The sequence below is a fragment of the Diceros bicornis genome, chromosome 5, assembly GCF_020826845.1.
Source record: "Diceros bicornis minor isolate mBicDic1 chromosome 5, mDicBic1.mat.cur, whole genome shotgun sequence".
Lineage (NCBI taxonomy): Eukaryota > Metazoa > Chordata > Mammalia > Perissodactyla > Rhinocerotidae > Diceros > Diceros bicornis.
The window spans coordinates 21,392,963-21,408,385 of record NC_080744.1 but is presented as its reverse complement, the minus strand read 5'-3'; the positions used below and the strand labels follow the sequence as shown (position 1 = coordinate 21,408,385).

General features: G+C 34.1%; 1 protein-coding gene across 4 annotated transcripts in view; it reads right to left on the bottom strand.

The window, feature by feature from the left end:
• NOVA1 (NOVA alternative splicing regulator 1) overlaps positions 1–15,423 on the bottom strand; it is a 149,411-nt gene that overhangs the window by 100,860 nt on the left and 33,128 nt on the right. The window contains exon 2 of one of the 4 annotated variants that reach the window (XM_058540802.1): positions 701–802. The exons of the other annotated variants lie outside the window; for them this stretch is intronic. The gene's annotated coding sequence lies outside the window, so the exon portion shown is untranslated. The remainder of the gene's footprint in view (positions 1–700; positions 803–15,423) is intronic. 4 annotated transcript variants of the gene reach the window in all.

The window sequence follows — 15,423 nt, the reverse complement described above, 5'->3', positions numbered from 1 at the left end:
GGGTGCACGCTCTACTGCTGGCATCCCGGGCGCGCACCGACGCACCGCTTCTCCAGCCATGCTGAGGCCGCGTCCCACATACAGCAACTAGGAGGATGTGCAACTATGACATACAACTATCTACTGGGGCTTTGGGGGGGGAAAAAAAATGTGGTTTCCCATACAAAAAAGCATTTAAAAAAAAAAAAATTCACACTCAATGTTTCTGAAACAAAGAATCAAAACTAGGTTCATCATAAACTGGCTTTGATGCAAAACTTTCACCAAAAGAGTGAAAGTATTAAGACTAAGGCATAAAACACTGCAAGCAAAGCTAATTAGGATGTTCATACGGAATTAGAAGTTGATCTGCTATTTTAAGAACACAGCTCTAAGATCTTATATAATATTGGTTTGGCTACTTGAAAATATTTAAAAACAAACTGATTCTTTTAAGTTTCATTAAAAGTGAAGTATTTATAAAATCATTTTAGTTTCATTTACCTTTAGAATAAAATAATTTCCGAGGAGTGCATCCATTTATTTGTTATTCAATTCAGTACCAATCATAAATTAGATGACCTTAAAACAAAATTTAGAGCCAGGGAGAGCAGCACTAAATTTAACTGACCTCAATATGTTTTTAAATGATGCTTCCCAGTTATTTGTTATTCTCTCTTATTGGGTTTTCCAGTCTAGGGCGGGTACACAAGAAACTTACAGTCTATGTAGTACTCCTAGTCAGTTTCATTCTGCAGATGGCACAGTGGAGAAATACCTTCTGTACAGGACCATGTACAATTTCTTCTGCAGCTGTCAGCACCTAGGGGAAAGTGCGCTGTTAAACAGTTGCTGCGTTCCACCTCAGAAGTGGCTGCAATTCGGTGGTGGGTGAAGTGACTCCTGTACATACATACAGGGATGAAAAGTACTATAGAAAATGAAAATATTTAACAACCAAAGTGGCTGTCTGAAAACTGCCACAGCAAAACAGAATACAGCATTTAGTCACAAGAGCACTACACAGATGGGCTACCATTCATTTAAAAATTGAATGTTAAGAATGATTGAAGAAAAAATAGAAATACAGTTATTCAATTCACAACAGAACTATCAATCAATTTTAATACATATATATTAAAAATTATATCCAAACATTGTATACTGATTTATAACATTATTTCTATAGTAATTTACCTAAAACCAGGCGATGGTATACAGTAAGAAACTTCATGCTGTTCAGCTAATTTAATGCTTTTGTTTTAGATGACAATTCAAGGGAGAAAAAACAAAACAAAATAGGTGAGATACCAGAATTGAAGCATAAGTAACATGAAAATATCTAAAAAGAAACTTAAGGAAAATCATTCTGAAATTCTTTATATTAAAAAAACAATTTTATGAAATAACTAGTCCTCACCAACTAGCAATGGTTAAATTATTTTTCAAATAATGGAGCTTTAAAAGTGATCTCATTTTATAATGTCACACTGAGTTAGAATTTAAATACAGTCTTCATCCTTAGCCCACGTAAACAATGAGTTAACCAAGTATATGATAACTTTAATTCATTAATACAGAAAATTATTACCATATCCTATTTTTTACTAGAACAACAAAACCCTTTCTACATGATTTATCTTTGATGGAACCAGAAAATAAAATTCAAAAATTATTCCCTGAGAAATATCACTGAATCACTAGGCTGGAAGGTACTATCTTTCTAATCAATCTCTAGGCACAGCTACTATGTTTATATAACTCTGACAAGGTAACTGTTTACATTATTTCAAAATACAGTGGTCCTCCCTTATCCCTCGGGGATTCATTTTAAGATCCCCAGAGGATGCGTGAAACCACCGATAGTACTGGACCCTGTATATACTATGTTCTTTTCACATAAAAGAAGCACTTGACAGCTTCTCTTTGGCATATCCAAATTGCTAGCATCACTACTCTCGCACTTCGGGGCCATTACTGAGTAAAATAAGAGTTACTTGAACACAAGTACGACGATACCAGGACAGTTGACCTGATAACCAAGAGGGCTCCTATGTGATCTGCATACAGTGTGGATACGCTGTACAAAGAGATGATTCACGTCCCCAGTGGCATGAAGCAGGACAGTGTGAGATTTTATCACGCTACTCAGAAGGGCGTGTAATTTAAAACTTATGCATTGTTTATTTCTAGAATTTTCTATTTAATATTTTCAGACCACAGTTCACCCTGGGTAACTGAAACTACAGAAAGTGACATCATGTATAAGGAGGGACTACTGTTATCACATTTAGGTTCCTGAAACAGACTGAGGGTACTTTGAAGCAAAGTCCAACAAATCCGACATTTATAAGTGTCCCATCCATCAAACTTTTCTGAATCTCACTTGCCATAACAGAATTTATTTATTTTGGCATAAACTCAGTGGAGTTAGAGATAGCTGACAATTTCCTTACAGCTTTTTGAAATTCTTTCTAGAATAAGGCATGGTGAGAATAAATATTATTTCCTTTAATTGACTAGAGGTAGTAGAGAAAGAAAAAAGTAGTTTCCCAGTCTCTTTACTAAAATAAGACATAGATCAGGAATTCCCAATCTGGGATTCAGGTATGGGATTTAGGGAGCCTAGGAATTCTGCAAAACTGCACACTAAAATAAAGACATATTGAGGCCGGCCGGGTGGTGTAGTGGTTAAGTTCATGTGCTCCGCTTTGGCAGCCTGGGGGTTCGCAGGTTCGGATCCCAGGCACGGACCTATGTACTGTTCATCAAGCCATGCTGTGGCAGGCGTCCCACATATAAAATAGAGGAAGATGGTCACAGATGTTAGCTCAAGGCCAATCTTCCTCAGCAAAAAGTGGAAGATTGGCAACAGATGTTAGCTCAGGGCTAATCTTCCTCACCAAAAAATAAATAAATAAAATAAACACATATTATATGGATCCATAAGTACATTTTTCTAGGGGAAATGGGCTTTTGCCAGGTTCTCAAAAGGCTCTGTGACTCTCCCTCAAAAGTTTAAGGAACTACTGATAAATGACGTGAAGACAGCCAATTGAATAAGCAACCGTAATCATTTAAATTAAATGTCTAACTCTGAGCAGTTCTTTCTTCTTATGTAAAATGAGTTAACAGACACAGGAAAGTTCCAGTGACTAAATGAAATAACTCACATACAGCACATGCTTTAAGAACTGACCTAACAGTAATAGCAATAATTGTTCACAAGAGCCATATCAAACAACTAAAACTTCCTTATAGGGTCCCATCTTTGTTTACTGCTGCATAACTTCATAATACTGCTTTTATTTAGCTGTGTCTTGCAACATTAAAGGGTACACATTTCCGCATTATTTTAGATACAAAAACGTTAAATACAAGTTTTGGATCACTGCTACATACTCCTAGAGTCTACATTTCCCAAAACACCACACTGGTCCCTTCTACAACACTGTACTTACTTGAAACAGTTCAGATACAGAAAACATGTGGCTTCAATTATTCATAGAAAATAATTTCATTTCCTTTATCAGTCTCTCCTTTTATTCACACAATAATATACAAACAAAAAATTTAAATTTGAAGAATCTATGAAGGGATTAAATTTTCAAAAAGGTTATACAAGTAATACTTTTACTTTCATAAATCTTTTGCCCTACTCCTTTCAGTTTAGTTTTCTGAAGGTAAAAAGTACAATAAACATTCATACATACACATCTTTTAATACGAATCCTGATAACAACATGTAGATTAGCCTTACCTTTAAAACGAATTCACGTTACAAACAGAATTACAAAATAGTGTTTATGGTGCTCTTCAAGATTGTGGTAACTATTAAATACTTAACAAAAAACGACAAATGAACTCTTACTAAGTATTAAAGATATTCAGTGAAGAAACACAAGGTTTGCTAATATACATGAAATAACAGCATACAATGCAACTATGTGGTTGGTTCCCAATCATTTCAAATGTAAAGAACGTTTCTAGAGTCTTCTCATGATAGGAGTTATATTTTACGAATTCACACACTGCTAAAATATATTATTTTAGTAATAAGCAGTAAGAACAAAGGGAATAGGCTTTACGTAAAGATATAGAAGTAAGAGAGAAGCCTATTAAGCACTCACAGTACTGCAATGGGAAGGTATGAGTAGAATACAGAGTACATGGAGGGGTCAGTGAGGAGAAGGACAAGAGGCACAGGCCCAGATAGCCTAAGGACTTTTGGAATATTTTATTCCAAAGGGCGTCACTTTGAGAAATATTTTACAAAAATCACTCTAGCAGCAGCATGGAAACGAACTAGAAGTGTGGATGGTTCAAGTAGGATGACAACAATGGGAATATATCGTTAGGAAGAATAAAAGATCTATAAAAAATAAAAAAGTATACTACTATGCCAAACACTAGAAGCCTAAAAATTGTAAGACGTCAAAGCTATTTCTAAAGTTTGGGTATGGAAACTAGCATTCATTCATCTATTTATTCGCTTAACAAAAAAATTGATTGTCTCCTACAGGTCAGGTCCCATTTTAGGCACTGGGTAAAGCGCTGAGCGAATGACTTGCCTTCTTGATGATTACATGTTAATGGACGAGACAGATAATAAACAAACTATTAAATATATAATAAAATGTATGGAAGTGATTCATGTATAAACCAAAAATAAAGCAAGTTATGGGAACAGAGTGACAAATGTACCACTTGAACAGAGTAGTCAGAGAAAAGCTAAGGAAGCAGCATTACTAGAATGACGAGTGAAATGACACGAGTCCACAGACTATCTGGGGTAAGAATACTGCAGACAGATGGAACAGTAGGAGCAAAGCCCTGAGATGGGAACACCCGATCAAAATTTTAACCTGGGGTCAGATCATGCAGGACCTTACAGGCCATAATAAGAATTCTGGACTTTTTTAACTGTTACAGCAAGTCACTGCAGTATTTTGAATAGGGGAGTGATAATAACTTTGTTTAATCTTTTAAAAGGACCACACCAAGTGTTGTGGTGGAACTGATGGTAGCCAGCAAGAATGGACGTACTAGCAAGACTATGGTAAAATTTACATAACAGAGTATCAAGTGGGACTTTTCCCACTGCCCAGAGACTGGCAATTAGAATCCAAGACTAAGAACAAAGAATCACCAATCAAGTCTTTCACATTCAGAAGACAGCCTAAGCAAGTGGGAGGCAACTACTTCTCCATAACCAAAACATCTTTACCTTCCTCATCCTCTTTATTCCAGAACTGCCCATCCCTGCCACATCTTGAGTGAGTCAATCATCCGAGTTTGCTTCACTGACTTAAAGTAGTTGGATAGTGCTGTTGCCAAGGGTCCAAATCAAGCAAGAGTGGGTCCAACAGACTCGCAAGAAGGGAAGACTAGTATCTCAACTCTCAGCTGGACTTCTTGTGTTTAGATTTGCTTATCATCACATGCCCACTCCCCCTCCCCATGCCTATTTGAGGAGAGGGGAAAAAAGACTCAGGGTTGGCAAACAGGGTAGAGACAACTGGAGTCACTACAAATTTGTAATAGCACAGAGTGCCTTGACTGTGAAAGTAGCTGGGCTTGAGCCTCCAGACTATGGAGATCCCAGCAGTCAGAGGCTATGGGTACACTGGAGAGGTAGAAACTGAGACAGAGTAGAAAAAGACAAGCCAGAACTGGATGGTGTGACACTCCAAAAATATCTCATCCCCTAAAAAAAGCTTTACATGTGTCGCATCAAAGAGCTAGTATTTGTCTCTCTTTCCCCACAGAAGGCATCTCTAGTCAGTGGTAGGCAGAGGAAAAGAAACAGAAGAAAGGCAACAACAAACATGCCACGTACAAAGGGGAGACTTTTCCCTTTCCATCTGTCTCCTCCAGGCATCAGCACCGAGGAGGAGAAACAGGAATATAAATGAAAGGGCAGATCACTCTCTACTTACTGGAGCGAGCAGACTGAATGACTAGGTTCAACCCTTTCCACACTCCAATCTCCTAGAAAAGCCAAAGTGGCACCAAGTAGAAAGGGAAAAGATGAGTTTTAAATTGGGCTATGAGGTTAAAATTCGAACTCGTCAGATTAAACTGACTTTACTAGATTAAAGTCAGATAAAACTGATTTTTGGAAGTGTCCAGAAAGCTGTGACACTTTATTAAGATGAGTAAAGAAACAAACAAAAAAAGTGATTTGAGAAATCATAAAAAAAGCTCACAATGGAGAAAAATAAAGCCATTCCATGTTTGCATTCCCACTTAATTCTCCATCTCGGTTCATACTGTATTATGAAATGATTAGCACAAGTGAACCAGCAGTAAGTGATTTTGACTTTTCGTCTCTCTAAAACATTCTGTAAATATCAGGCTGAATGCCTAGGTTATATCATATTCTTATTTCTTATTCTTAAGAAAAACTAGTAATTACATAACTATGGGTATTTTAAAAGGAATTCCTTAGATTTTCCCTTTGTATAAAAGTTATAGAAATAGTTTGAAAATTTGTAAATAATGCTAGGTCTTATTACAATACTAACGAATAAAAATATTTTTATGTTTGTGGAGAATATTAGGTTGTACAGATGTTAAAAAGTAAAATCCCCTAAGTAAGATACCAAATTTAAAAGCTTGCAAAACAAAAAGGGTCTAGGGAAGGAAAAAGCAAAAAAGAAAGAAAAAAACAGGTTAGAAGGTTTATTGTTTTAAAGGAATACTTTCAATATTCATATTGAAGTAATCTAAGACACAATTTTAGAGAATATTCTGCTCTGACTCATAGCTTAATAACTTAGGCCTTTCCCCTAAACTGAATCATATTCTTTCCAGTCATTTAATATTAAGTGAATATTTAATGGGAATTCTCTAAAAACTCAGGTATATCTTTTTAAATAAATTGAGGTATTGGTATTTTACATGACCAAACTATACATAACCTTATCTCTGCCTAAATGTCACACTTTCAGAGAATACAGGATCCTATTACATTGATGCTTATAACTCTTATAACGCATGATAACATATATTTTATCAGAAAGTCCTTCTCAGAGATACAACATAATGAAGAGAAAGTAATGTGCATCAAAACTACAAAATTAAGTTCTATATTTGTACTTTTCTAGTCTAGTTTTTCATAGTATATAAGAATAAATGTTACCAGTTATAAGTAAATTGGAAAGTGCAAGGAAAATCATATAAACTCAAGTCATCCAAACTTACATGTTAATTCACTGTTAGTAAATAATGTCAGCCAGATTGTCAACACAACATTGAAGAAGAACAAAGCTGGAAGACAGACACTATCTGACTTCAAGATTTAGTAAAAACCTATGGTAATCAAGACAGTGTGGTATTGGTGAAAAAACACACGAACTGATCAATGGAAGAGAACAGAGAGTCTAGAAATAAATCCATAAAAATACAATCAACTGATCTTTGACAAAGGAGCAAACAAAATTCCATGGAGAAAGGATAGCCTTTTCAATAAATGGTACTGGCGTAACTGAAGGTCCACATGCAAAAAAAAAAAAATGAATCTTGATGCAGTCAATAAACCTTTCATAAAAATTAGCTCAAAACGGATCAAAGACAAAGCTATAAAACTCCTAGAATATAACACAGGAGAAAAACTAGGTGACTTTGGGATTGAAAACGACTTTTTACATACAACACCAAAAGCACAATCCATGTAAGAAAAAAATCGATCAGCTGGATGGACTTCATTAAAATTAAAAACTTCTGCTCTTCAAAAAACACTGTTAAGAAAAGGAAAAAATAAGCCACAGACAGGGAGAAAATATTTGCAAAACCTCTATCTGATAAAAGACTAGTAAACTAAATATACAAAGAACTCTTAAAATTCAACAATTAGAAAATAAACAACTCAATTAAAAAAATGGGCAAAAGATCTGAATAGACACCTCACCAAGAAGATAAACTGATGGCATTTAGCATATGAAAAGATGCCGAACATCCTATGTATATCACTTTGCTAGGGCTGCTATAACAAAGTACAACAAATTGGATGACTTAAACAACAGAAATTATTGTCTCACAGTTTGGAAGACAGAAGTCCAAAATGAAGATGCTGACAGGCTTGGTTCCTTCTGAGGGCTATGAGATTCCAGGACTCAATCCTTGGCTTATAGATGACAGTTTTCATGTTCCCATGGTATCCTCCCTGTATGCATATCTCTGTGTCCAAATTTCTCCTTTGTATTTTATTTTATTTATTTATTTTGGTGAGGAAGATTGGCCCTGAGCTAACATCTGTTGCCAATCTTCCTCTTTTTCCTTGAGGAATATTGTCCCTGAGCTAACACCTGTGCCAATCCTCTCTAACTCTGTACGTGGGATGCCACCACAGCATGGCTTGATGAGCAGTGTAGGTCCACACCTGGGATCTGAACCTGTGAACCCCAGACTGCCAAAGTGGAGTACAAGAACTTAACCACTACACCACCGGGTCGGCCCTCAAATTTCTCCTTTTTATAAGAATACCAGTCATACTGGATTAGGACCCACTGTAATAACCTCACTTTAACTTGATTAACTCTGTAAAGACTCTACCTCCAAATAGGTCACATTCTGAGGTACTGGGTGTTAGTACTTCAACATAAGAATTTGGGGGGGGAATAATTCAACCCATAAAAGTACATTATTAAGGAAGTGCAAATTAAAACAACAATGAGATACCACTACACACCTATGAGAATGGCAAAAATCCAAAACGCTGATAATACCAAATGCTAATGAGGATGCAGAGCAACAGGAACTCTCATTCATTGCTAGTGGAATGTAAAATAGTAATGCCATTTTGGAAAACAGTTTGGCAGTTTCTTTCAAACTAAACATACTCTTACCATATGATCCAGTAATCATACTCCTTGTTATTTACCCAAACGAGTTGAAAACTTATGTACGCACAAAAACCTACACACAAATGTTTATAGCAGTTTTATTCATAATTGCCAAATTTGGAAGGGACCAAGATGTTCTTTGACACGTAAATGAATAAATAAACTGTGGTATATCCATACTATAGAATATTATTCAGTGATAAAAAGAAATGAGCTATTATGCCACAAAAAGACATACAGGAACCTTAAATGCATATTGCAAAATGAAAAAAGCCAATCTGAAAAGGTTACATACTATATGATTCCAAGTATATGCCATTCTGGAAAAGGCAAAACTATAAAGACAGTAGAGAAATCAGTGGTTGCAGAGATGCATGGGGAGGGAGAAGGGATGAATAGGTGGAACACAGGGGACATTTAGGGCAGTCAAACTGTTTTGTATGATACTGCAATGATAGATACATGTCATTACATATTTGTAAAAACACACAGAGTGAATCCTAATGTAAACTATGGACTTCAGTTAAACCTTTCTGTGAGCCTGAAACTGCTCTAAAAATTGAAGTCTATTAATTAAAAAAAAAAAGTGGTTGTTCTATTTAGAAGGTCAAGAAGTAAAAGGTTTAGCACAATTACGTGGAAATAGGCCCTAAAACCTAAACGCAAATGGTGACAATACTATTTTTTTAACTATAGTCATGAAAGTAAATTATGGAAAGAATATCTCATATCTGATTTTAAAATAGTGACTTGAACACAATACAGGTAGAGAAACAATGGTAACATTGTTACAAAGGCTCATATGCAAATATGTTTATCAAGGTAAAACCTTTTTGTTCCTCATTTTTCCATTGACATTCTTTTGTAAAGCTATCTGCTTATCATCTTACCAAAAAAACATTTTCAATCTGAAGCATCTTTTTCAGGCTACTTGCACTTGAAATGAAACCACGTGAAGGGGCCTAAGCATTTCATATATTCACAATAAGAGATAAATCGAAGCATACAGCTACTCAAATTTGCTTTCCTCAGATGCGAGTAACATTTACAGTTTCTAGGACCACAGTGCATACTAAACTATATGTATATAAAGGTCATTCATGCCACAGAACTCAATAAAACTGTAATCTATATATAGGAAGTTATAACTGGGAAACAAGGTTTAAATAGGCCAAGACATTTTGTTAGGTTTAACAACGTGCTATTTTAATTTCAGAAACCCAGATAATGCCATGAATATAACAGTATCAAAGTCTGACATTACATTTTTAAAAATATTCATGCTATATTCACTCTACTCATTCTAAAATTCTCTAGCCTCCCTGATGAATATTAGAATGGAACAAGGTAATATTGTTTCAGCAAATTGAAAAAGAAAACTTCTGACTAAAAAACTCAAGAATATGTTTTTCTTCTCTGCCTACATATTATGCATCTTACTTGGATGCAACAGAAAATTTATAGAGACAAGGGAATTTTAAATTAACTATGAGATGAATTTTCACCAGGAGAAGAAAATAGTTTTCTACCTTTTAAAGTTAAAAAAAAAAGTGGTTATTTTTCTAAAGTGTGTAGATCTGTAGATCTAGCCATACATCTGTGTAATCATTATTCATTATTTTCTAATATTGCTCAATGATGTTTATGAATCTGATGCATCTTTCCAGAAAGGAGAAATAACCTTCAATTTGAGGAAAATATAAAATATCCCAGTAGCTGTGTTAAAGAGCCTAATTAGATAAAATTTGATTTGAAATCCAACAATGAGGAATTTATTATTACTCTCATCATTTAGTAAATACTCTACTGGTTACTGTAACTCTGGGAAGGATACTAAAATGCCCATTTTTAAAAATATGGGATAATTTTAATTTTTAATATCATTTTTATATGATGTAGATAGGTTTATATTTGAAACTCTCTTATTATCAATTGCTGTTGACATTTCCAAATCCAAATATCTTGATATTTAAGAGAGATCACATACCAAATTTATACTTTATACTGACAATAAAAATAAACATATCCTTTATCATGACTCTAAGACTATCCCCCTACTTTAAGGATGCCAAAAATGTACATAAATTTATCAGAACTCCTTAAAATGTCCACAATGTAATTTGTCATATTTAATACACGTCTTTAAATAATAATTTCTTCAAATGAAAAAGAATATGATAGTTTCTTCTACCACAAAGTTATAGAAATGTAACACTGAAATCATTCATTACGATAATTAGTAAAATGACAACTTTATTGAATAAGGAAATTTTGCTGTCTATGCCACGTAGAAATTGTCAAACAAAGTGGTGTTCTCTAACTGCCCGAGGCTATTGAGAGATAAAAATCAAGTAACAGCAGTCTTTCCCCAATTCATAGAACAATTAGATTAAGGGATGAAACTGGCTAATTTTGAGGTTTTATCTGATTTTTAATATTTGTTAACTCCTACCAGTGGTCTATACTATTCTATTAGTGTAACAGGGTAATTATGAGGACAGACCTAGGGGGTCAGACTGTTTGTGAGCAAATCCTATCTCTGTCTCTAATTTTATAGAAAAAATATATAATTACATATGTATATATGCATATATATATCCATGTGTATATATATTAAGTATATAATTAATATATATACTTATATACTTACATATGTACATGCATTCATTCATATATTTATACACACATACACATATATACACCCACTTACATACACATACATATCACACATATATACATACTTTGTGCAAATCATTTATTCTCTTATGCCACCTTTTCCTCACAAGATTATTGTGTGAAGTAATTCAGTTAATATATGGAGAGTATGCAGTTATAACTGTTCTTGGCTCATAGCAAGTTTCATATAAGTATTAGCTATTATTGTCATCACTGCTGCTGCTCAACTAATGTTAAGTTTGATATACTAATACTCTCAGTGCCCTAAAGAATATAATAATTTCAACATGCTCTATCACTTGAAAAAGCTGAATAAATTTGAAGACTACTGCCACTGAAACAGAAAAAGCATGGAATTTTGAAATATACTTGGGATTTTTAGAGGGAGTAGAGGAAGAACTGAGAGCAGGGAGTATCTTTTGTCACAAAATACTTTGAACTCTCTTGAATGTAAAAGCTATTTGCATGTCACATGAGATTTGTGAGTAGAGATAATAGAAATGCATCCTATCCCAAATCTTTATTCTTTAACAGCAGCAGCTGACACAGGAGAATAATTTCCTGCTTCACCGTGCTGACAGTACATCACCTAGATTCAGAAATTATATCCTCAGCAGGAAGGCAATAGGTTTCTGTCTACACTGAAGAAACAGAAGGATAGAAGAATTACACAAAATAGGAATGATCTATTATTATCATAAAAGAAAAATCAAACAGTATTGAACAGAATTTATTTTTAACTGGTGACACTCTAAGTAGAATTAAGTTCATTTTCAATTTCAAGTGTTTGGTGGTAATATTTTTTAAAGAAATAAAAGTTTTGTTTATTCATAATCTTTAAATCTTGCTAACAAATATTATATTTCTACTCTTCCTGAAGTTTCCTTTAAACAAAGGAAAATTTTAATAAAATCAACTGAAACTTATTAGTTCTCTGGCTTTATTTAATTATACCTAGTGTGTAGAACACTGTGTCCTAATTCAGACGGTAAATGTCATTTTTTAAAATTACCTAGAAGGATGGTGAAAGGTAATAATTAATAGTTTACATTAAAATTTTGTAACACCAAAAGAATTATTCTTCACTCAATAAGTAATAATTTCTGTGCGTATATGTGTATACAATGCCTATTTACAAGCTAATTAAGTTATATGAAATCTGGTGACTTACCTTATTCAAAGTGATTTTTATTATGTATGTTAGTTGAAGTAACTCTAGATGTCATGAAGAAGTACTGCAGACTCCTGATCTATAGTGCAAAAGTACCAACCTCAGGTTCTAGAATAAGCTCCCAGATTCAAATCTTTTTGTCATTTACTAGCCATGTGATACTGGGCAAATTACTTATTTTGTTCCCTCGTCTGTAAAATGAGGATAATAATAGTGTCTTTCCAGTGGGATTTGTTTGAAGCGGAAATAAAAATCTACATTAAAACACTTAGAACAAGTCTAGCACACAGTAAAGCCCTAAATAAATGCTAGTTATTATTATTATTAACACCATTATTATTATTGGTAAGTATGGCAAATTGAGCACATTCCCTTCTGAAACTCCACTAAGATGACAAAAAAATGGTACAAAAACAAAGGATCAAGAGAACAGCAGAGAAGACAACAAGCAAATAAGAAATTCAACATGGTTTTGGAAATGAAAAACCGAGGCAGAAGACTAGTGACTGATTCAGCACAGCAGAGGAAGCTGAAAACTAAGCGGCAAAAAGGAGGATAATACAAGCATCAAGATAATCTGCCTAACGGAACCCCAGACAGGCAGGGGTAATGATAGCACTGAATATTGAGGGATTTTCTAAAAGTCTGTATGGAGAACATTTCCACACACAGATTAACTATCCCATTCCACATGTCTTCTTCTGCCTCTAGAAGATCAGAGTGTTCGACATCTTAAACCAGAGACGTTCCTGACTAGAACTACCAAACACAACGTAGTTAGGAATCAAGTAACAAGAGTCAACTGGACCTGAACCAGTTCCTAAATGCTGGCAGGCAGAAGCAAACCATCCAGAAAGAATATCTGAAAATTCATTGCAGAACCTTTAAGATCCCAGAGACTAGATACACAGATACCACAATCTGGGATCTATCTCACAAGAGAAATTCTTGCTCTTTGCTTGATCACCCTAATGAAGCCAACTATGCACCAGGCATAGAAAGCAATCAATCTAAGTTGTAGAACAAACTATTATGGAAAGGTCTCCACAGAAAAAGACAAATTTGATAGTTTGAAACCATGGTTGGGCATTCAAAAAAATTATTGATATGCATATAACAGCTCTGTTGAAACATTTAGGGAAAAAAAAACACTAGGTACACAAAAAGTAAGCAAATAAAAATGATGTAATTACTAACTCCAGAAAAAAGAAAGTTGTAGGAGAAAGGAAATAATCATAATATATCGCCTCACTCAAAAAGGAATAATATTTATAATACAATAGTGCTGATTTAATGCAAAATCATTGGAGAAGTATGTTAAGAAAATGAAGTGGTTATTGTATAAGTATGTTGAGAGAATGGGGCGATATCAACGTGACAATAGTAAATCTCCAATCTCTAATAAAACGGGAAGTAAACTGATAGAGAAAAAACTGATAAATCAATAAAGAGCAGTTTAAAGGTGTTATTTTAAAATATGAAAATGGATAAGAAACAGCTCCAAGAGTGCAAAGTGACTGCCTCTGGGATCTAGGGCTGTGGAAGATGGGGAGCAGTGAACCAGACAAGGGTTTTATTTGGTTTCAAGACTTTTAATACTATTTTACTTTTTAACTCTGTGCATACACTATTTAACTTTTAAAATCAATTTAAGAAAGTAAATTAGATAAATTTCCTACTTACAATGTGAAATAATACATGATGAATGCCAATTTCTAAATTTTAACATAGTAATATCTCAATTATCCAGCATGGCCATGGTTTCACATAACAACATCTGGAGATGAATTGAAGTTTACACCTTCAAGTGACAAAACTTACCTTTCTTCACCAATTGTTAAAAGATTTTTTTTTAAAAATTTACCACACATATTCCTGAGTGATTAAGTACCATTCCTTACCTGCTTGATGATTACGTGTTATTACTGTGGATATCAACTGACATACTTGCATCAGGACCTCTGGGGTATACAGAATATTCTATCCTACATTAAATGGCCCCACGTCTGCCTTTCTTTATAATTTTAAAAGAAGAGTAAAAAACAGAATGATCTGGTTTACTAAGGATTCTAGTTAATAAAACTAATTAGAACTTGACAAAATACTTTGAAGGCAATAATCGAATTAACAATAGAGCAAGCACATTGTACTTAGTACGTGTCACTGTCCTAAGCACTTTTGATATAAATTTCAGCTCTGTGAGGTAGGCACTATTATTACCCCCATTGTACAGATAAGAAAACAAAGGTACAGAGAGGTCAAGCAACTTAATGAGTTAAGTCACTGAGTTGAGATTGGAACCCAGGCAATTTGATTCCTGAGCCTGTGATCTTCACTGCTATGTTCTACTTAGCATTATAAATCTATTGAACACAATATATTGTCTTTGATTATTTGGAAAACACTTTAGAATCTTGCGGCGTCTAAAGTACACAACTACAAACTATTATTATTAATGTATTAGAGATATATGAAAGTGTGTTCAAAATGAATAGAGTGCCAGATACCAAAAGATATTCACCTTATAAAATTAAAATTAAAACATCTCCCATAAAAAATTATAAATTGACAAAACAATATATAAGGCTCATGTAAACTAAATATTTCCACGCATGGTTTGTCATATTTCTATTTTTCCCCTAAAAATAGTAGTACTACTATTATATTTGGTAATTTATAAAGTCAATTAAATATAAGCAATATAGCACAGAGGAACAAGATAAACATTATCTTTAAAAGAACCATAATATG